General features: G+C 42.3%; 1 protein-coding gene across 2 annotated transcripts in view; it reads right to left on the reverse strand.

The window, feature by feature from the left end:
- Window positions 1–16,377, reverse strand: part of INPP4A (inositol polyphosphate-4-phosphatase type I A) — a 113,011-nt gene extending 96,634 nt beyond the window's left edge. The window contains exon 1 of one of the 2 annotated variants that reach the window (XM_042809584.1): window positions 16,318–16,377. The gene's annotated coding sequence lies outside the window, so the exon portion shown is untranslated. Of the gene's footprint in view, window positions 1–836; window positions 976–16,317 lie in introns of those variants that run through there. The other variant, XM_042809585.1, reaches the window with a different exon arrangement.
- Between the last annotated feature and the right edge of the window lie 6,093 nt (window positions 16,378–22,470).

The raw sequence follows: 22,470 nt of genomic DNA on the forward strand, positions 1-22,470 counted from the left end.
AAGAGCTACACTCTTCAGACCTTGTTGACGAACTTGAATAAGATGCTCTTTTGGTATTAAATAAGTTACTTTTATTCCCCCATCTAATAGCAAAGAGCCACAAGTTCCAGCATTATTTTTCCCTATATATTACTTGTTATTGTGCCTAATGTTTGCTTGCTGTTTCAAACTTCTCTGCAGGAGAAAAGAACAGCACTGTTAAAAATTATTTTCAGTAGTTCACCAGCATGATTTTTAGTTTTATGTCCATCATAAGAGAGAAATACATTAATTTTTATAATTGTGAACAACCTCTTCTCTGTCTGCTCACATGATCACTTACGAATCATTTCACTTCTCCTCAACCTGTTTTACTTTATAAAGTTCTACCCTTGCAAGAGCAGCTATTACACAGAAGCCTGTCCACATGAGGAATTCAAGTAAATTATAAATCCTGCAATACAATACCACACGATACTTAAAACGAAGGTATGCAAATGGAATGATTTTGTAACATTCAGAGCTGCAGAGGTCTAAATCAGAACTCCAAGAGTCAGACATTTACTACGTATTTTCATAGAGTGTCTGGTTTTACAGCTAGAAATGCAAAGCTACAGGATCGAGGTTTAATAAAGTGAGAAGGTGGACTTTGCAACGGCCAACATCTGTCTCACCTGATGCTAACGGAGATCACCAGACTTTCAGGTTTAATTGCCTGTAACAACCACAAGCAGTACAAACCACGGTAGGAAGTCAGTTGCAACAAATGTAACAATTGCTACAAAGACAAAATTAGGAGGCTGTTGTAAATAACAGTACTCCTTCCTGCATTGCTTGCATTTCCCCCTATCACAAACCTTTAGAGATGCTTTTTCGTCTCCGATTGCTGCGAAATAAAAGATTGATCCAGAACCCACTGATGTCAGAGGAAGAGACAAAGCAGACCATCAAGAGAGGAAAATATCCAGGTTGTAAAAAGTCTGGTGTGACCAATTTAGCGGACAGCATTAGCAGTCTGTAACGACAAGAAGAGCTAAGATGAAAGACTCCCGAGCTTGAGAGTTGGCAGACATTTTAAGCAAAGATGAAGTGTGTTTTTGTGTATTCTTCATCCTCCATGTGCTTACGATCATTAATTCTTTGCACACACTGTGAACTATTTATGCTCCGGCAACAAAAGAGTGCCTGAAATTCTTCTTTAAAAAATAATGCTTAGAAAAATATTGGAAAAAAAATAACGTCACCCTATCTTCTTTTACCCACAGTTTCTGGTCTGTCGTCCATTTGGGTGTCTGTGCACCCAAATATGCGCTCTGTTCAGCCATAACGCCAAATCTAGGAGTTTGTGCACATGTACAATTCACATGGATATGCAAGTTCACGTATTTATAAATGTGCCTCAGAGATGTGTATACAACTATTTCTGAACGAAACCCCATCTACCGATGTCTCATATATTTGCTGTCTTTGTAGCCATAGCAAAAAAAATAATGCTGTGTACCTAGAACTCTTATAAGCAAATCTGCCATCATTAGGTTAAGTTAAAAGAGAAAAGTAGTCAACAAGTCAAAAGAAAAACTATAATATTTTAATTGGCTTTCTCATTGATTTTGGACAACTCCACACTGTACATGACACAGCTATCGATTGTTTTTAGAGTCACTGAAATTAAAACCCAATTTCAAGGACAGCTACAATTTTGATCAGCAAAGAGATGATCATAATTTACTGTCATGAATTACCTCCCTTATTGTAGTCGATATAAATTTTTCATATAGTGAGACGTTCCTCTGTATTAAAGCTTGCACACACATTGCAAGGGAGAAACCAAAACATTTTTTCCAAAGCAGAGCCACTACTGATTGTACTGTAATAATCAGTAAGTGCCGCATACCTCACATCCCTGTGTAAATTCAAATTTACATTGAAAACATACATTTCAAATTCAGGACCCCAGTTCCATTCAACTGCCACAAAGAGAGCTGACTAAAAACACTTGGCATAACAAGCCAGGAGACCCTCAGCCTATCTGCAACACAAGCTCAGATGAGGAGCAAGGCAAGTGCTGAGCCCGGTACCAGGGAGCTTTCTTTACGAGGCTGATGAATGCCCTTCTGCACTGCCAGAGGTGTGGTCCTACCCACACATCCCCCAACAGCGGCTGCTTCAGACAAACCCAGAGACAGTGAAGGAGAGATGGTGATAACTTGAACAAGTCAATCCACCACATCACTCCAAAGCCCAAAGAACTACTGCAATGCTTCTGCTTACATTTATCATTGGGATGTTCTAAAAAGACTAAAACTCTCACCAGTCACCAAAAGCACTGAGCTTTGCGTGTCACACTGCTACGAGCTGTGTCACATTTTTCCTCCTACGATGCAAGCAGTCAAAAATAGACATGAAAACCCAAAAATATCAAATGGGTTTTGCGGGATTTGCTTTCTTTACCAAAAAAGGGAGGGAAGACAAAAGCAAAAGAAAGTTGGAAAAAAAAAAAAAAAAAAATCCACCACAAACCAAACAAAACCGTAGTAACCCTACTGCAATGCACTTCATTACATCTAGAATTATCTAGGGGACCAAAAAAAAAAAAAAAAAAAAAAACCAGAAAATGATCTCAACAAATATAGCATGTGAAAAAGTCCAGTTTTCACAAAATAACAAAAGAAAAACACACAAAAATATAGAACTGTCTCAAAGTCAAGAGTACAGAATGTGTGCTTGCTTTACTTCATTGCATGCAATAGACCTGACATCTATTAATTGAATATGAGAATAGATTTATTTCCTTCTTCTCCGGAATCTACAATCACTTGGGAGAAATCAACATGACCAGCTAAGAGATGTTGTGACCCACTGCTTGGACTGAACCGCTTTGCTTTTCCTTCATCAAGAAAACAACCTAAGTTCAAACATGTGTTGCTAAAATGTGTTCTTATATAAACTCCAGAAACTGCTTTCCTTGAATACTTTGTTTTCACTAACTTTAAAGTAAAAGAAAATCTGAAACCAGAGGCACTGAAAAACAAATATTCAAGAAATTTCTAAAAATATCTGTGAGAATGATAGCTTAAACCACAATCCAAAATCTGGAGCATAACTTTACTTGGAAGGTAAATGGTAGCATAGTTACAGATACAGAAATTCTGGCACATAAATGTACAACTTTGTTTCTAACTGTAGGACCATTAGCTATCAGAAGAGTGAAATGTTAAACAAAATCCTAGAATATGGATGTCTGCTTTTATGAAAATGATCACAATTCTAAACTCCCTGACAAAACACAAGGAGAAAAATAAGCAATGCATCAATGTCACCAAAAGTAAAATATTATATCATTTCTCCTATGTCTTGAGCAAAAGTTCAGTAAAACATACAGCATTTTCTTCACATAAATGTTTTCAAGTAGACTTAAACGTAGGCTATTGCTCTTTCCTGTTTCTTATTTAAGCAGAAATAGACTGCTTTAAAAGTAGAAGCATTCAATCCAAGTAGAAGACAAGTGCTTCGTGTTCTTCAAGCAGAGCTCTTAGTCTGAATACCAGAAAAGCATTTAATCACTTCGCTCAGTTAAGCTTGTACATTTAAGAAATGCTTTTGGACAGGAGCTTAGAAAATGAACGTTCTTTTTAATGTTTGTATGAAACCAAGGTAATCTAAACAAAGAGCCTTTTTTCTCTGTAGGTGTCTTTTTTCCATTAAAAATAGGCCTTCCAGTTCAAGACCTGCAGCGTGAAGGAAAATATGCTGCTATTGCTCAAACTTTATAAGCTTTTTGTTTAAGACTTAGTTCCTTAGAGCTGTCAAAACACAACCCTTCAGAAATTCAAAGCTTAAAAAGAAAAGAAGAAAAAAAAAGACATTCAACATTATAGGACTCAAATGGAGCAAATGGAGAGACCTGGTTTGCATTGGTGATGCTGGCACAAAATCCTTCTGCAATGGACAATTCTCGTCAGCCTAAAAGCAGCCAGGTTGGAGGGGACCACACAGCCCACCCAGCCCCAACCCCTGCCCCCCACCAGCTCAGGCTGCCCAGAGCTCCATCCAACCTGGCCTTGAGCACGTCCAGGGATGGGACACCCATCCTGGGCAGCTCTGCCAGCGCCTCACTTTGATTTATTTATTTTATCCAGATGGCCATTTTTATTTCAATTTGGCATCAGAGATTTCTGCCAAAAATGGCTCTATCTCAACTACACCACGGCAGCTCCTCCTCTGTCCTGCATGATCCCCGTTTTGTGAGAAGTATTTCATAAAGTCCGATCTCACCAACTACTGCTAATGATTCACTGAAGCACCATTACTAATCCGGGATTTCTGCCATCATTTTTCAGTCAAGACCGATTAAAGCGATTTGGCAATACTGAAAACATAACTCAGCATCTCTGGCACTGTTTAGAAAACTGTGATCACAGCTTCGCATGTATTAAGGCTGGTGGCCATCTGCAAAATTTCATGCTGATGCATCCAACAAACATATAACCAGCCAACCATGTGAACTGTGGGTGAAAAAAGAGGGGTTGGAAAAGCAGAAGATCCAACAGAGTATGATTAAGCAAATATCCTGTTCCAGAGTGGTCAAAGCTCTGGCTTTAAATAGGAACTTTGTGCAACGCTGTCTCATACGCTGCATGCATTTTCTAACTCCAAAATATATTAACAAGTTTTAAAAACGAGAGTTACATTAAAAATACAGACAATAGATTTTGATACATCACACCTTCAAGTGATAACTATGTAAACGTGTTTCCAAACTGCAACAATGTCATCGCAACCCCTCCTCTTCCTCCTTCATTTCAGCTTTGTCTGAATTCAGTCATACAACAGCAGGAGCAAAGCCACACCAATTCAAGCATTTCTCTGGCACCAAGAAATGAAAGCAGGGTACAAAGTTAATTGACAGTGCCGTATTAAAAGCTGTGGTATCAGCAAAGTGACAGTGCAGACAGCAGCAGATTTTCTGTGACTCTTTAGTAGAGAGCTTGTCTCCACTTCTGTCTGAAAGCCAATGTCTAACGCAATGAATATGGAAATTCAGCTAAAGCCTGGCAGTTGAGCTGCCGTCAGCACCAGGCTTTGGATTCAAGCAGATGGAAAAGAAAATCTCCAGCTCCAACAGGTAGGGACTGCTGCTGCTGCACAGTGCTGCACCTTCACTAGGAAGGTTTGTAACACAACTAGCAGATCCTTTCCAAACGAAAAGTAGGCCAGTCAGCCTGAGATGATGCAGATGAATGACAGCATTGCCTCCCAGTGCATTGCACGCTGCTTTCATCATCCACTACCCTCAGTAAGTCATCTTCATGCAGATATTGCGCATCTCCCACTCCAGTTCCATGCCCCTCTCCAAGAAGGGGACTGCTCCCTTCTTCTCATCCTATGCATTTTGCTCATTATGTGCATCATTTCAAGGAATTCCACACTGGCTGTCACTGCCAGTGGCTCTTCCCCTCTTGGGTCCAACCTTTTCTCTCACCTCCACCCTTGTTAGTGCAAAAGCCCAAATGTTACAGAGGAATCTAGCATCCAATATATGCTACGTCTGGCACCGGCATCAGTACAGAAATATCACTTTCAAATTTGAATGTGACAGAAGAGGAGGGCTCTGAGCAATGACTTTCTGAGCACCTGGAGGCCAGTGGGCCAGAATATCAAGTCAAAACTCAACATGGCAGTTTCTTAGCATAAAATCTGGGGCCAGAGGAGGACAAATGACTTTAGCTGAGCTGTCACAAGAAGAGCCAGGTCATCATCCATGCCACGTCAGTATTCTAGTAACTGTAAGCACATCCTATATAAACACACACACATAGTCTTTCTCAGAATCCTCACCAAATTTTGAGTATATTCAAATGAATGCCCCAAGCCACATAAACAGTAACAACAAAATGAGCTTCCTCAATTATAAAAAGAAAACACTGCCTTAATTTCCTTCAGCCCAGAAATCATCAAGCACCTCCCCATCACCTTGTTCAGAGCACCTGCTCTCAGCTCCATGCAACATGCCATTTAGGAGGAAATCAGGCCTACACTCAGATTACTTCCAACCGTGCGAACCAGAAGAGGAAAGCACGAATGTATCCTGCACCATTATACCAACTGATTCCTGTCTGCAAACAATATCCTCAGGCAAGTACAAAACACTTTGGATTCAGCAGGAAACAAAACCCCTTTATATCCAAGATGCTGCGGTACTTGGAGCGACCTGACAGAAAGGACCATGAGCCAACGTTTTAGTAGCACAAAGTTCCAGCTTCAACAGAAGAGTGGCCAAAACGGTTTTACCTTAAAAAGCAACCTCACAGAGCATCTGGTCATTAAAAAAAGCTCTTCATCTGGACAGAGACAGGAGACATTGTTACGCATTCTGGAGCTGTCGGAAATGGGAAAGATGAGCTCATAATTGCAGATTACCAACAATAGGTGAACTTGCAACTCCCTTAGTGCCAACAGAATGGTGAAGATACTGTCACTTAAACAACCATAGTTTTATTTTTAAATCTTCTTTCCTCCTCTCTCGAAATTAATACAACTTACATATTCCCCTTTGCCCCCTGGGTAACCATAACTAAGTTTTTATATTGGTATTAATCATCACCACTAAAACCAAAAGACAGAAACCAGAATATTTTAGGATTGCTTTGCAAAGTATTATGTTCTTTCTATACACACTGACTGCAATTAATCATTTTCTTTGATTTAGGTAACTGCTGAAGCAAATGTGGTAAGCTCACGTTTTGCTCTGGGGCTTTTTTTTTTCCCTGCTGTATTTCAAGGAGGCAGATGTTCAAAGTACAGTGAATTCTTATTACTTAAAAACCGTACAGTGCCTCTGCAATAGACCTTCCAATTCAGTGCACTGAAGGTTGCAAGAATTATTCTAGCATTTAAAAATTTTACTGCATGGAAGGCTGCTTCTCCTTTCATTTTCTTTTTGAGAAATATAAATCTCCCAGTTTTTAGACTTCTGCATGCTCTCACTTTCTGACTGCTAATTCTACCACAGTTCCCTCAGAGTTCACAGATCCACTTCTGTGGTTTCTTTTTTCCTTTTTTTTTTTTTCTTTTTTCATGTTTAGTTTCTTGCAATTGTGCAAGCTACACATGATCATAATTCTAAAGAATCTTCCATTATCTTCTTTCCATCAACCACATCACAAAAATAATGACAGATAAATTATATTTTCCCTGACTTCCCCACAAATTAATTTCAAGGCATTTTAAAGTCTGCTTTCTAGAACTCATGCATACAGGCTTTCATTTTCCTAATCCTGTCAAACTTTCCCAGACAGCCCACACCTCTCAACTTGTGTTTTCTGTTCAGGTTTATCTCTTTCCACCTTCACAGTTCTACTGTTTCAGATAGCCTCAGTTCTAGTCCACTCCTACTCTGTAAGCTTAACCACAGTGTATTCAAGAAAAAGAGGTCATTAAATGACTACAAAAAAGATAACACATTTCCTTCTACTTGAAGAGAATATAATTTATTTTCTCTTTTATCCCCTTGTTCTTGACACCCTGCAGGTGAACTGAGAGCTCCGCTCCTTCCAGAGCCACGCAACATTATCTGTCCTAGAGACACGCACCCTCATGGGCTCCCCAGCCAAGCCAGTGAACAATAAAGAAAAATAGGGCAAACACACAGGTGGGTTTTTACTACCTCTTACCTCCTCTGACCCTTAGATGCCACAGTTTAAGGCAGACCAACCATATGCAAGCACTGATTTACAAATCTCGGTAGCAGAGCCCAGATGCAGCTCACCAAGATATGCTGTGCTCTCAGAACATTGGCAAGCCTTTGGGAACACCTTTATTATGACAGGAGGGAAGGTTACCATGCCAGCTATTGGAGAAGCCCCACATTAAACATTTCTCATAAAGTACCTGGCTCAAAACCTCCAGTTCAAAGACTATCCAGCTTCTTTCTACTGCTCTGCAGCAAACATATTGCAAGCCAGGCAGGTTTGTATTTTACTAATTCCTCACTTTCTTAAGGTTTCAGGTAAATACAGTACATAAAGACACTGTCTGTATGGCATCCTGTCTGTAACTTTGCACCATGAATCCCTAAGACAATGGCCATGCATGAATACATAAGTTCAGATGTAACCCAAACAAAGGTAGGGTTTGCTTATCTTCATAACCATTGTAAAAGGCCTCAAAGAAATCCAGAAACAGAACCTCCAACAGTTACTCCATCAGGAATCACCGGTCCTACTGACTGCTTTACACAATTTTCACAATATTCAATTCACAACATTCCCCCACCACATCCTTATCTCCAAATTGGAGGGATGTGGATTTGATGGGTAGACCACTAGATGGATAAGAAACTGGTTGAAAAGCCACAGACAGAGGGTGGTCATCAATGGCTCTGTGTCCAGGTGGAGGGGTCTGTCTTGGGTGCTCTTTAACTTCTTTATCAATGGCATCCATGACAGAATCGAGCGCACCCTCAGCAAGTTTGCTGACGACACCAAGCTGAGAGGTGTGGTCAACACCGTAGGAGGAAGGGATGCCATTCAGAGGGACCTCGAGAGGCTAGAAAGGTAGACCTGGGTGAACCTGATCAGGTTCAACACGGCAAAGTGCAGAGTTTTGCAGTTGGGCCAGAGGAATCTCAGGCATCCATACAGACAGGAAGGAGCGGTCCTTGAGAGCAGCCCTGTGGAGAGGGACCTGGAGGTCTTGATAGATGAAAAACTCAACATGAGCCAGCAGTGTGCCCTTGTGGCTCAGAAGGCAAATGGTATCCTGGGCTCCATCAGGAGAGGGGTGGCCAGCAGGGACAGGGAGGTGATTGTCCCCCTCTACTCTGCTCTTGTGAGGTCCCATCTGGAGTACTGTGTCCAGGTCTGGAGCCCCCAGTACAAAAAAGACAGGGAGCTGTTAGAAAGGGTCCAGAGGAGAGCCACAAAGATGATCAGGGGACTGGAGCACCTCCCCTACGAAGACAGGCTGAGGGAGCTGGGCTTGTTCAGCCTGGAGAAAAGAAGGCTGCGGGGTGACCTCATTGCAGCCTTTCAGTACCTAAAGGGAGCCTACAGAAGGGAGGGGAATCAACTCTTCGAGAGGGTTGATATGTGTGGGATGAGGGGAAATGATTTTAAGTTGAGGGAGAGAAGATTTAGGTTGGATGTCAGGGGAGGTTCTTTACAGAGAGAATGGGGAGGTGCTGGAACAGGCTGCCCAGAGTGGTTGTGGATGTCCCATCCCTGGAGGTGTTCAAGGCCAGGTTGGATGGGGCCCTAGGCAGCTTGGTCTAGTATTGAATGGGGAGGTTGGTGGCCCTGCATGTGGCAGGGGGTTGGAGATTCATTATCTTTGAGGTCCCTTCCAGCCCTGGCCATTCTGTGATTCAGTCTCTCATATGAGTGCTTCATATGATTTCCAAATGCCCAAAGTTGACAATACCATTGCCACATACATTTTAGCCTCTGCAACATCTGTGTGAGACAAGACATTTACCTAACAACAAAGCACTGGAAGTTTTTGCTGCTCTTCCTGCAAAGGAAGCTCATTATAAAAAGCACTGAGCCACAGCCAAAGCCTTGCAATCCATTCCCCACTAATTACCCCCTGTGTGCCTGCTTCCCACTAGGACTGAGGAGCAGTGTTTCTAGGGCAGCTCTATAAGGCTCCCTGTACCCAGCAGCTATTCTACCTGCAGAGCTGCTTGTGCAGCAGAGCAGAAGCCTCCATTCCACCTCTATCCCAGGGCAGCATTATGGTGCTGAGAAGTAACCACATTTGATAACTCCCAATGCCTTTATTTGCATCCTTAGAGCCCCATTTCAGCAGCATGCCCCTTACCTAGCAGATTTCAATACAAGTGCTCATTCCACATTCAAGCCTGCAGGGCGCTGAAGTTCCCTGTTTCTGACAGCACCTGGACATACACCTCTCCACTCTAACAGGCCTGCTTATGCTATACAACAGAGCTGCTCAATATTTATGTAGGTACATTCATTCAATATATTAATTAGATATTTCATCTGAAATGTTCTCAAAATTCAATAGAGACGCATCCAAAAGTCTCCCTGCAGATTTGCTCTCTATAGGAGGTTTAATACAGATTTCTTGATAGGCTTTATTTTGTTGTGCGGTCTTTTTATAGAGTATATAATCTTCTGGTCATAAAAGATTGCTTGCTCTCAGCCAGGAAGCCTCTTGGGAACACAGAGCTGTAATCTACCACTAACATATAAAGTACAGAACATTTCAGACATCGTGACGCAGAAGTTGCAAACAAAGATAGAAAGCTACATGAGAACCTGATGCAGGATTAGCATGGCTTGCTCCATAGCTACATCTAGCCTAAGGCAAGCAGTAAATCCAGACTTAGTACTGAAATCCTGTGTATTGCACACTGCTACCATAGCTATCAGCTACCAGAAATAAGTTCTCATTGACACTTTGTGAAAAGTGATAGTTTTACTGAAGTACAGACTGGGTCAAACCAACAGGAAAACAAAACAAAACAAAACAATATATATACATTTATATATATATATATATATATATATATAATTTTTTTTTTTTTAGTGACCTATTCTTGCCAAGAAAAACATACCGCAGAAAGGATTCCATCAGAATACAATCAATTTTCTTAAGTATTTCTTTAAGTTTCCTCAAACTATATGGAAGTGGCCATACATTTTGAGTTAGCGTTCAGGAAATGCTTCATCACTATTTGGGAAAATTTCATTGTCTAGGGGGAGAAACCAGGGGAGTAGTTAGTTTTGGTATATGCCAAAACAAAGATGCACTTCCACATTTCTACCACGCATACCAGAAGTAGAAGAGCAGGAAAGTCTTTGTTTACATTGAAAACGGTTCCTTGCTACATAGAATTTTCCATATTTCTTTCAGGACAAGTCATTCAGATGCTATCACTACGCAAATATTTGTTTAAAAACCTCTTACGTGCCACTGCATGTCAACATTATGTTGTTTTTCACTGAACAATAGATGAGATACACAGGTTCCTGCTTTGTAAAGCACTTCCTAGCACTGAGGAGGAGAGGAGAGACTGGAAGGTGTGACTGGGCTCACGACCATCTAACTACGGCTGCTCCACACCACTTCCCACAAAAGTGCTTTTTTCAGTTGTTTACATTTCCCCAGAGTGTGTGCTCAGAACTTTTTCATGGTGAGTATTCGCCTCCGGCTGATCCGTAAAAAGTACTCATTAATTTCAGCTAAAACAGTTCAGCTGCTGCCAAGAATAAAGGCTAACAGGAAAACGTGTTTTGCATAAATTAAGGGAAAAAAAGCTGGCAATCTTTCCTATCCTATTGCTTTAAAAAGTCCAAGTAAACACAGATAACAGTAGAGATTTACTCACAACTAAGATCTCCAAAGAAGCCTCATCCACACCCCCAGTCCCCCAACCTCTCCAAAAGGAAAAGAAAAAAAGAGCATTTGATTTCCTCAGTTGACTGAGGCAGATATAAGCTCGAGCTTGAGGGACTGAGAAAATATTTCCCTTTAGCAATCATTCCACGCCAGTTAGGACCAGAGCCTGTATTTCTAAAGACATGCCTAGGGGAAAAAGAGATAAACATCAAATACAAAAGCAAGAGAAAACAGCTAGACCAAAGAAGCAAGGGAAGATACTGGCAAAGATGGCTTAAAAACATAAAGGTGGCAAAAAAAAACAGGACTGAGGTCTGGGGGTAGAAATAAAGCAAGAAATCACTTGGCTGGGAGGAATCATTGCAATAAAGAGTTGGGAACTGACAGGTAGAGACAGAACAAAGAGATGGGACAAGGAGCTTAAGGAAAATAATTGAGAGGGTCTGCCTAAGCTCACCTGGAAAAAAAAAAGACAGCTAGGGGAGTGGGAAAAATATTGGACAGACTTCAAGGGAGGATTGGTATTGTTAGGAAGAAAGAATAAAATACCTGACTTGTCCAGCATGAAGTATACAGGCTTCAGCTTAGGAAATAAATAGTCTTTCATAGAATATATGGAGGAACAGCTGGGAAGACTTAAGCAATTCCAAAAAACTGGAAGAAAAAAGTTCTTCAATCAGGCACCCAAAAAACAATTGACCAAAGAATTGATCAATGGCAAAAGCAAAAGTTTTTAAAGAGTGTCCCTGTACCAAATGGGACCTGTGGGGAGTTGGCAGAGTTGCGTCCCCGGCCTCTGGAGGAATTAGGGTTTCAACCAGAAGACAAGCTTGTTGTCTTCTTCCTTCAGTCCCTCGCCTTTCTCACTGTAGAACCTCACCCAAACCCAGAAATGATGACAAACAGTCCAGCCACATTTTGGGAGTTTAAGCAGAGCTCTTTTCTAATGTTCATCAGAAAATCTCAGGGACCAAGTTCATCAGTGATCCTAGAAATACATGACTGAGCAGCAGACAAGCTCATGAGCCCTCAGCATTTTAAGGAAATGCTGTACATTCTCAGAACTGCTATCAGAGTTAATGATGCACTAATACTTATCACTTTGTCACGTGAAAGTATCAGAAAAATAGCACAAAGAGCTTGGCAAGCTCTGGTGACTGAAGATACAACCATGCTGTTGTTAAACTCCACTGCCTCCCAAGCAAAGTCAATAGACCAGATCAAGCGAGCACTCTTCAGAAATGTCAAACCAGTGGTTTAAATTAAGCCACTGAACTTTGCACTGCAGTTGTCAAAGCTTGGGCACAAGCATCTGTCCACCTGTTCTGCTGTGGGAGGCAGTAATTTCAAGCCTAGTGAATGTAGAAAGTAGCTACAGGATCAAAAGAACTGCTACTGCCAGGAAAAATGCAGCAAAACACACAGAGAAATCCAGGGAGGTAAGGACAAAAAGTATTCTGCAAGTCTATCATGGCGAGCAACACTGAAAAAGAAGTGACCAACACCACAAGCTGTTTTTTGAAGAACACAGTGGGAAATTAGAGGCTTAGTAAATAAGGAAAACTATTCCCTTAATATTGGTCATCACAGAGAAAAGGTAGAAAAAGAACTGGAAAAAGGACACAGGGGACTCCAAGCAAGCATTTCTGAGACACATACCATAAAGCCATTTCGTCACTCTGAAGTCTTTATTATAACTCTCAAAGGCTGGACCAGTGCTTGGGAACATCTTCTATAGACTTCAAAGGTTTAATGCTTGAAATAAACACAAAGCAGAATCAGAGGAAGACACAACGCATAGTGCTAGCATTAAGCAAGCACTGTGCTTCCCTTAGCACAACAAATTTAACAGCAGAGAATGAGGGAAAGAAAAAATCCTCTGCAGATCCGGCCCCTTCTGTAACTCCACCTTTGGTCATAATTTCCTTAGAGACTTGTTCTACTCATTCTAAGGTGAAATTCCAAGCATCTAATTCTTTATAAGCACATTTAATTTTCTTATACTTGCTTTTGCAGCTAGAACCAAGCTACAGAGAGCTCAGTGACATGGGAGGGCACCGCCAGATGAAGCAGCTACTCAAGCATACAGTTGGCACAGACCTTTCTGTCCTGTAAAAACAGAAGGCTGTGTGTGTCCAGATGCATTCATAAGCACAGTTATTTTTTGTAGAAACCTACTCAGCTTACTAGACTGCAGTTAACACACCTTGCCTACAAAGAGCCCAAGGAAGCGAGGTGAAGTGTGCTGTTTCCAAAGATGTGTAATGCCTATACATTTACACTAACACCCTCTCTGCTTTCTCCTTTACTTTCCCCCTCTATCTCTGTGCTCCTTTCCTCTGTGCTCAGTCATCCTCTCCACAAAATCTGTCCTGCCTGCAACAAATGGGAAGAACAGAGCTGCATTTAAGGAACATCAGCTCACATACAACAGACTTCTCTGTCAGCACAACAGAACAGCAGGCCACAAACACGATGCAGGCCTGCCAGAGAAATATACCATGGAAGAGCTCATATTCTCATGAGTGAGTGGGCTGGGTCCACACGCAACAACTCAAGAATGCCAGTGTCTTTCTTCTCAGTGTATTCTGCTGATTGCACACAAAGCCTGAATAACACATGTTCACAAACCTCAGCTGCACAGAAATCCTTTGTCATGTATCATAAGGCACACAGAAAATCTCTTTCTTCTAAGATCAAGACCTCAAGTTGTCTGAAGATACAGGGAAAACAACGTTACTTTCTCATATTTCATCAATGTGGTTTTAGTTAAGTTAGTACCACGGTATGTCCTTTGATTTCCACACTTATTATTTGCTGCATATTAGGAAAAAATATAATTAATTTAAGAAATTCATGCTTGGTGGAAGTACAACCAAGCAGGAACAGCCTCCTTCCTGAGCGAATGTACTTCACTGCAGCTTTTACACAGTGTTTTCAAGAAGTGCTAACCAATGTCAGCAGAGCTGGCACCTCCCTTTCCTTTGTGAGAGAGAAGCAGCTGGCCTGGTGGCCTGGCAGAAGCACAACGCCCACCTGTGCTGGTTGATGCAACACAGCTAACTCCAGCTTTTGAAATTGGGAAAGCAGCAGCAGCAGCAGCCACCAGGTAAGGGACTGGGAGTTTGCATTCTGCTCTTTCAAGCACACATCTCACAGAACAAACCACCAAAGCCAGTTGTAACTTCACCACCCAGCTGTGCAGTCAAGGCACACACCCTCCATTTCAGTCACTTCTTCAATTTACAAATGCCCCTTTCCTTTTCCTCATTTCATTCAGGGCATGTTTCCCTCCCAACCAGCTTTGCCTCAGCGGTTGTTCAGGTTTGCCAATCTGATCCATGATGACAGTTTCCTTGCTGCAAGCACAGCACACAGAGGAAATGATCACTGGAAGCAAAGGAAGGAAAGCAAGAAGTGGCAGCACAGTGGAAAAAAGGAAACGAAACTTCTCCTGTATCTGAAGGCTGGGAGAATCTGGTAAAGAGCTTACTATATTTACTTAAACAGCTATGTGTATGAGTGATACATCTGAGGCTATGCCTATCTAACTGATAGATGTGGATGACATACACACAACCCAAAGCTTCCTTCTTCCAAGGCCAAAGGCATTTTGGCTCTGAGCAGCCTGGTCTAGTGGTTGGTGACCCTGCCTATGACAGGGGGTTTGAAACTAGATGAACTTTGAGTTCCTTTTCAACCCAGGCCATTCTATGATTCTATGATTTTCCAACAACATTCCTGCAGAGGATGTCTGTTTAAGATTTAGGTAGATAACCAACAATAGGGAGGAAATTCAGTTTGTCAGAAAAGAAACAGGAAGGGAAGCAATAGGCAGAAGCAAGGAGCAGAGATCTGGGACATACTAAAACGCTTGATCTGCTGCCACTCTGCAGGTAGAGGACTCAAGCTTCATCTCCAAGCAACACCCAGGAAAGAAATGGGGAAAGATTTCCAATAAAATAATCTACAAAGGCAGTTCAGAAGGTCTTCTTACGTTCTAACTTCATGTTTAGGTACTAGCAGTTAGATAATTAAAATTCCCTGTAACAAAGCACATGACAGAAGCCTGAATTCACCTTAACAGTCTCTTCACTTCAGAAATGAGTTCTTCCCTTTAGCACAGCACTTGCACCACCATACTGGACTTGAACGAGTTTAGGAGATGGCGGATGACATCCAACCTTCAGTATATCTGAGACCTTAAGACCAAAAACTCTACAGCCCCAGTGGGGCAAGCTCCTTACTCTAGCCAAAGCTGAAGGAACACTTAAAAGAGAGACGATGCCTTCTGCCTCAGCTGACAGCAAGCAGGACAGAAGCAGAGTTTCTGCAGGGTTCGATCACTGAGCTTCCAAATTTGGCAATGATGGCAAGTGCCAGACTGCTAAACTTAAGAATACTGAACTCCAAATTTGCACCAGAAGGATGTGTGCCTACCCCATGCTCCCACCTAACACCTGCATCAAGGGTCCAACAGACAAGGGAACGAGTTACAAACACAGCGGTTTCCCTGAGGGCCCTTCAAGTTCCTAGATGCAGCTCACTGAATCAAACCTTCAGACGCAGAAAAAAGAAAACCTCGGTAAGTTTTTAAAACGAGACCTTCTGAAACAAGCATTAGCATGCCGTCGCTTCTCAAGGGGAAGCAGATCATCTTGTTGCTAAGACGACAGGGTTGTGCAAGCTCATCTCCCTCGCTCTGCAGTTTGAGGGCAAGCAAACACACCAGAACCTCTCCTGCTGCTGCTCAAAACCCAGGCAGCGCTTCCCTGTTCGCTGCCCGCGCCGGCGCTGCCGCAGGAAGCACACACGGTACGGGCCCGCACCGCAGCCGTCAGCACGGAGACGCGCCGCCGCTCGGCTCACACACTGCTCCGCCACGGGAAAGCGCGGGCCCGCAATCCAGCAACAAGGCGCCGCGACGGCGCCCCACCGCCCCAACCGACCGAATACCCGCAACCCCGCACTCACCTCCGCAGCCCCGCGGCACTATGTACGCCGCGCCCGCCTGTGACGGCACCGGGAGCGGCCGCCACGCTCCGCTCCGCCCCTCCGGCCGGCCCGGCCCCCTGCGGGCCCCTGCTCCGCGCTGAGGGAAGGCGGGCGGCGGCCGGGGGCGTGTGTTCTGCCCACCGCCTCGCTCCTCCTTCGTCATCGTCGAGCGGAGGGACGCGTAAGCGAGGACGCAAACAAGTAAAAAAAGCGGGTCGCTGCAGCCCCACGCAACGGACAGGAATGGCGAACCAAGAGGCAGCCCTCCTAGGCTTCTCCCCGCAGGTACCGCAGTGACGGGGCAGGCAGCCCGGTACGCTCCGGTGTGCGCAGCCCCGCCAACATGGCTGCAGCGTGAGCCGCACAGGGACGGCTGCTGCCATCGCTATGCGACACGAGTTTCAACGTGTTGTTTTTCACTCAGAGGGTGGTGACGCACTGGAACAGGTTGCCCAAGCAGGCTGTGGATGCCCCATCCCTGGAGGTATTCAAGGCCAGGCTGGATGTGGCTCTGCGCAGCCTGGTCTGGTGGTTGGCGACCCTGCACATAGCAAGGGGGTTGAAACCAGATGATCATTGAGGTCCTTTTCAACCCAGGACATTCTGTGATTCAATGAAAATGGGAGACAGAACTTACAGAGGAGGCCTTACTTCAACACCTAGTCAGACATACATGATTATTAACTTACGTTAACATGGTTTATGTTTGGTCATAGTTTAGAAAAAAACTAACGAACCATGCCTAATTAGGAAACCTCAAAACCTAATTGCCAGAGGAGGGAGACTTCCAGATCATTGCCCTGGGTCTGTTAGTTTAAGGCTGTTGAGCATTTTCCTCAAAGATTTGAAACCGTCTGTAAACTCTGCTGATTTTGTGAACACACAGGGCAGCAATATGGTGAACAAAAGGACCGGGCCATCACATACAAGACCTAGAACAGCCGATTTTGTTTGTTTCTTTTAAGCCAAATCCCAGGTTACATGTCCAGAAAAAGGATAAAAAATTGTATTTGGAACACTGGTCAAGCAGCAGACTGAAATACTACAATTCTGAAAAGGGCACCAAGGTCATAAAGAAATTGAATGCAAGATCCCAGCTCAACACTGACAAAGCATGACAGACCTAAGAAGCAAAATCAATTGTGTATAAAGAAAGATTTTATCTACATACAGGTCACCCAGAAACCCAGTATCAGGGGCTTATCTGCTGCTTGAGAGAACATTATGAATTTATGACACAACTAGCAGACATAACACAAGATTTTAGGAAGTAGATGTACGTATTTCCTCAAAAAATATGGTTATTTTATTTATAGAATCACAGGGGTTGGAAGGGACCTCAAGAGAACATTGAGTCCAACCCTCCCAGCTATAGTAGGTCACACAGGTAGTTCAGATGGGTCTTGAATACCTCCATAGAAGTATCCTCTCTGGGCAACCTGTTCCACTGCTCGTTGCCCTTACTATAAAGAAGTTCTTCCACATGTTAGCACAGAACTTCCTATGTTCAAGTTTTAGGCCATTACTCCTTGTCCTATTGCTACACACCCAAGAGAAGGTCCTGGTCTCATCCATTTGCCTCCCACCTCCCTTTACATATTTATAAACATCAATCAAATCCCTCTTCAGTCTTCTTTTTCCCAAGGCTGAACAGACCCAGGTTACTCCGCCTTTAGTTTTAAACACATTCCCAGAAAGCAAATATAAGCAGCTCTTGACCACTCTTGCAGAGCCAGCCCCCAACTTTTCCTCTAAGTGGAAGCTGAAATCAAATTCCAATAATAAGTATACACTTTCCTAACAGAAAGGTGTCCCTCCTTAGCATAAAAATTCCAACTAGCAGGAGATTTGACTTAGATGAAGGCTGTTAAACTCTCTTACCTTAACTGATAAGGAGAAAGAACACTTCATGGGATATCCCATTTCTGCTGAAAATGGACCTCATGTAGTTTCTGGGTTTGTACTGAGCAATTCAAAATGTTAGACAACTGGTGATCCCATCAGCACACTCTATATATCCTCCTCTTCCTCAGCCTGAAAGAGATTTCATCCCACCCAAGTTTCCAGAACCCATTCTGCTATAGCCATTACAGGGTAGTACAGCTGGTGGAGAACCAAAAGCCTGAGACAAGCAGGATCCACCAAATCAGACCTCTGTGACCTACTTACAAGGAGCACTACAAAACTTCCCCCGGCAAAACAACTCAAATTCCTGCCACACATTGTCTGAAAAAATAATATTCCTCATTCATCATGATAATGAAGAACAACAATATATAAGTTTGCAGTAGCACATTTATGTTAAAACTTGTAAAAACCAATTTCTACATTCTGTTTTCTCCCTTGCTCCTTTTAAAATAATAGTAGCGATACTGCAGAATCATTTTGGATATCTTGTACTAAGTCACAGAGATGCACTTACTACCTCAGTTACCAAAAATCTTTAATAATTCCCTTCCATTTCACTGCCACCCATTACTTCCTAGATGCAAACAATGATGCACACAAAAGCTTTCAGCAGGGAAAAAAAAATGCCTCATGACATGAAAATAAATTCATGTTTGTCTACTCATCTACTGAGTATACCAAAATTTGAAATATATCACCTGCTATCAACATCATTAAGTGGCTATTAGATTGCCCATTTTGTTATTTCTTCTTCCTTTGATGTTTAAGTGCATTATTAACCAACCACTGTAAATACTGAGAATAAACAGCAGTTCACTCCAAAAAGAGACCCTCTATGATTACAGAAGTTTCTCCCAGCCTAATCAAACACAGGGAATCCACTACTTACAGAAATACTTGTTAAATACTTTTCTAAAGCTATCCATGGCAAAACCACGAGATGGATGGGTAGAGCAGAAATTCAAGATGCCTCATTTGGAAGAAGAAAAAAGGAGAAAGGATCTTAAGGCTCCTGGCTACTATTCTGTCAACTGCAGTTTATGATGGAAAATAAACTGCCATAACGTCAAGTTTTACACAATGATTGATACAGGTATATGATATACATATCCTAAATGACCCCATATCAACTGCTAAGGCAGTATGAACACTTGCTGAAATCCACCATGTTAATAAAGCTGCTGCAGTTCTGTATTTCTCAGTTTCCAACAAAATACTGGCGCAACAGAGACTGCTTACCACCTGTGTTCTGTGCCAGACTAATTGGCAGATGACTTCCCTCAGTGCCTCTTATAAGCAGGAAGTGTCAGCAGACTTTGTTCTAGGTTTCTTCTGAAATAAAACCACTATATAAAATGCTGTTTTGTTTTTTTTTTAAAGTATATTTCAAAACTTTAGACTCCACCATCCAACCTGCTACTCCCCAGAAACTTGAAAGTGAAGAAAGAATATACAGCTTGTTTCTTCAGCCAACCAGTGAATAGTGAAGGTCTTCATAACACAAATACATGCACCTAATTTGCAGAAAAACTTTAAGTGATTATTAAGAACCCTTGTCTTTCCTTTCAAGACGGGCAACTTAAACAGTAAATGTTACTCAGTGCATCCTTCTTGAAAAGCAGTCCCTTGCTCTCGCTTGTCAGTACAAAGACGTGGGCCTTCACCAAACAGGTTCTGTTTAACCAGCGTGCTCTTCTCTTCATATCAACTAGGAAGAATTGTGGAAGAATTTCCAGACCACATTATGTGACTGCAGCCAGCTGAACATGAGCTAGCAGTGTGCCCAGGTGGCCAAGAAGGCCAATGACATCCTGGCTTGTATCAGAAACAGTGCTAACAGCAGGAGCAGAGAAGTAATCGTCCTCCTGTTCTTAGCTCTGGTGAGGCTGCATCTCAAGTGCTGTTTGGTTTTGGGCCCCTCACTACAAAGACACTGAGGCCCTGGAGCATGTTCAAAGAAGGGCAACAAAGCTGTGAGGGGTCTACAGTACAAGTCTTTGAGGAGCAGTTAAGGGAATGTCAGCCTGAAGAGGAGGCTCTCTCCTTTCTCTCTAAAATGACATGAAAGGAGGTTGTGGTGAGGTAGGGGTTGGCCTCTTCTACTGGGTAACAGTGTTAGGATGAAAGAGAATGACCTCAAGCTGAACCAGAGGAGGGTCAGGTTGGATGTTAGAAAGAACTTCTTCTCAGAAAGAGTGGTGATGCAGTGGCACAGGCTGCCCAGGCAGGTGGTGCAGTCACCATCCCTGGAGGTGTTCCAGAACCGTGTGGATGTGGCACTGAGGGATGCGGTCAGTGGGCATGGTGGGGGGGAGGGGTAGGCTAGATTAGATGATCTTAGTGATCTTTTCCAATCTTAACAATTCTATGATTCTGCACTACATGCACACAGCTATGCAAGTGCACAAGTGTTTGCAGGACCGGACCATCAAGAGAAAAAATGAAGGGATGAATTACACATAGTAATTACACAGGCATGTCCTGACACTGCCTGAGCTGCAGTGCGAAACCTGGAAACATCCAGCACCCTCGGGCTCTGCCACCACCTGAGACCAACGGAAGAAGTGAGAGCAGCAATGGAAAATTTTTTTGTACTTTCTCAATAGAAATCACTAGCATGGCTTTGGGTGCCACTTCGACTTTCTGTCACAGGTTCAAAGACATAATGTATTCTATCTTGAAAAATCCACCACAGATCGGAAATCTGTACTTTTAAATAAATAACAGTGGAATAGCACAACACAAAAGACTTAACATTGGATTATTCAAAGGAAAACATTTTTGTGCCACAGGAAAAAAAGTTGGAATCATGCACATAAATTTGGAGTACTTGGAGTTTTCTATTAATAAAACAGCATTTTTATAAATCATACAGGAAACATTAACAGCTCTCAAGTAGGACACTGCTCATACTCCCAAGGCAATTATGTAATTAGTCGTTTTTAGACAGAATGTTATGCCACACAATACTGGTATTGAACAGTCTCTAGAGCAAGTCAGTATTCAGATAATACATAATTTTATATTGGTCTGGATAGTCTAGTGAACCATTAGAATTTCTCAGTGTGAAAGCTTCCTATCAGATCTAGCAGTATTAATCTCGTGTTAAATTACTTAAATCCTGAAGCATTCAGTAGCAAACACTAGACTTACTTTAGCATTTGATCTCCATTGGCTTAAGCCAACAACAAAATAATAGGTTCAACTCATCACCTGCCTGTGCTCTCCTGCCTGCTCATTCCCAAGAGGAGCTTCTGCACTGTATCACTGTAAATGATATTTAGTTATCTGCTAAGTGGCTTTACATTTATTTTTATTCTTCCTTAAGAATATATATGTATCTATCTCCACAGAAGACTTGTAACACTTTGAAATTATAGGGCTAAGTCATGGAGACTGTTAAAAGACATCACAGCAATTAATCAATGTGTATAAAGAGATAAACTGGTACCTAGATTGCAGAAAACAAAGAATATTTGCAGTACTTCCACAGACAAAGCTGCTTTCACATGATAGGCAGAAAATCAAAATGTGAAATCAGTGTTCATTTATGATTGCAGTAATACGCAAATCCTACACAAGAAGGAAAGCAAACATATTGACTCATCACAGAGCTGTTGCTTAAGAAAGACAGAATTGCATCATCAATGTGCTCAGCCACTGAAGTCATTGATTTTACACATAATAATCACTGCATCCATCTGTTCTGTGGCTGTGTGTTTTAGCCAAGAAGTTTCTATGTCTCTTTCCTTTCTATTTCCTAATCTCGCTTCTAATCAGCATGTCTGAAATTATTTGAGCTTCCACACATATGAATTACGTTATAATGTATTTCTTAAAGGCTTTATGAGGCAGAGAAAGAGGTAGACACACTGAGGGAAAGGAAAAACAAGTTCTTCAGAAGCAAGTTCTCAAATAGAAGGAATAAATATTGACTACTATCATGGCTTTAGTGCTATTTATTATCTGATATCGTCATAAATCCTTCTTCCTTACCAAGGCAGGGCAAAAGACTAACTGATGAGTTACCTGTAGTGTCTCAAAGAACACACTCCGTCTGCAGACAGACCTGCCACAGTCATCCTTGGTCAAAGGAGAACAAAACAATGTCTTCCTCTATTAATTTGTTTGCCTTCTCACTACTGCTGTTCCATAAATTATGAAATTATTCAAGATTTAACAAACACACACACACACACACACACACACACACACACACACACA

The sequence above is a fragment of the Centrocercus urophasianus genome, unplaced genomic scaffold (genome assembly GCF_019232065.1).
Source record: "Centrocercus urophasianus isolate 14NV4802_14NV808 unplaced genomic scaffold, USGS_Curo_1.0 seq_12, whole genome shotgun sequence".
Classification (NCBI taxonomy): domain Eukaryota; kingdom Metazoa; phylum Chordata; class Aves; order Galliformes; family Phasianidae; genus Centrocercus; species Centrocercus urophasianus.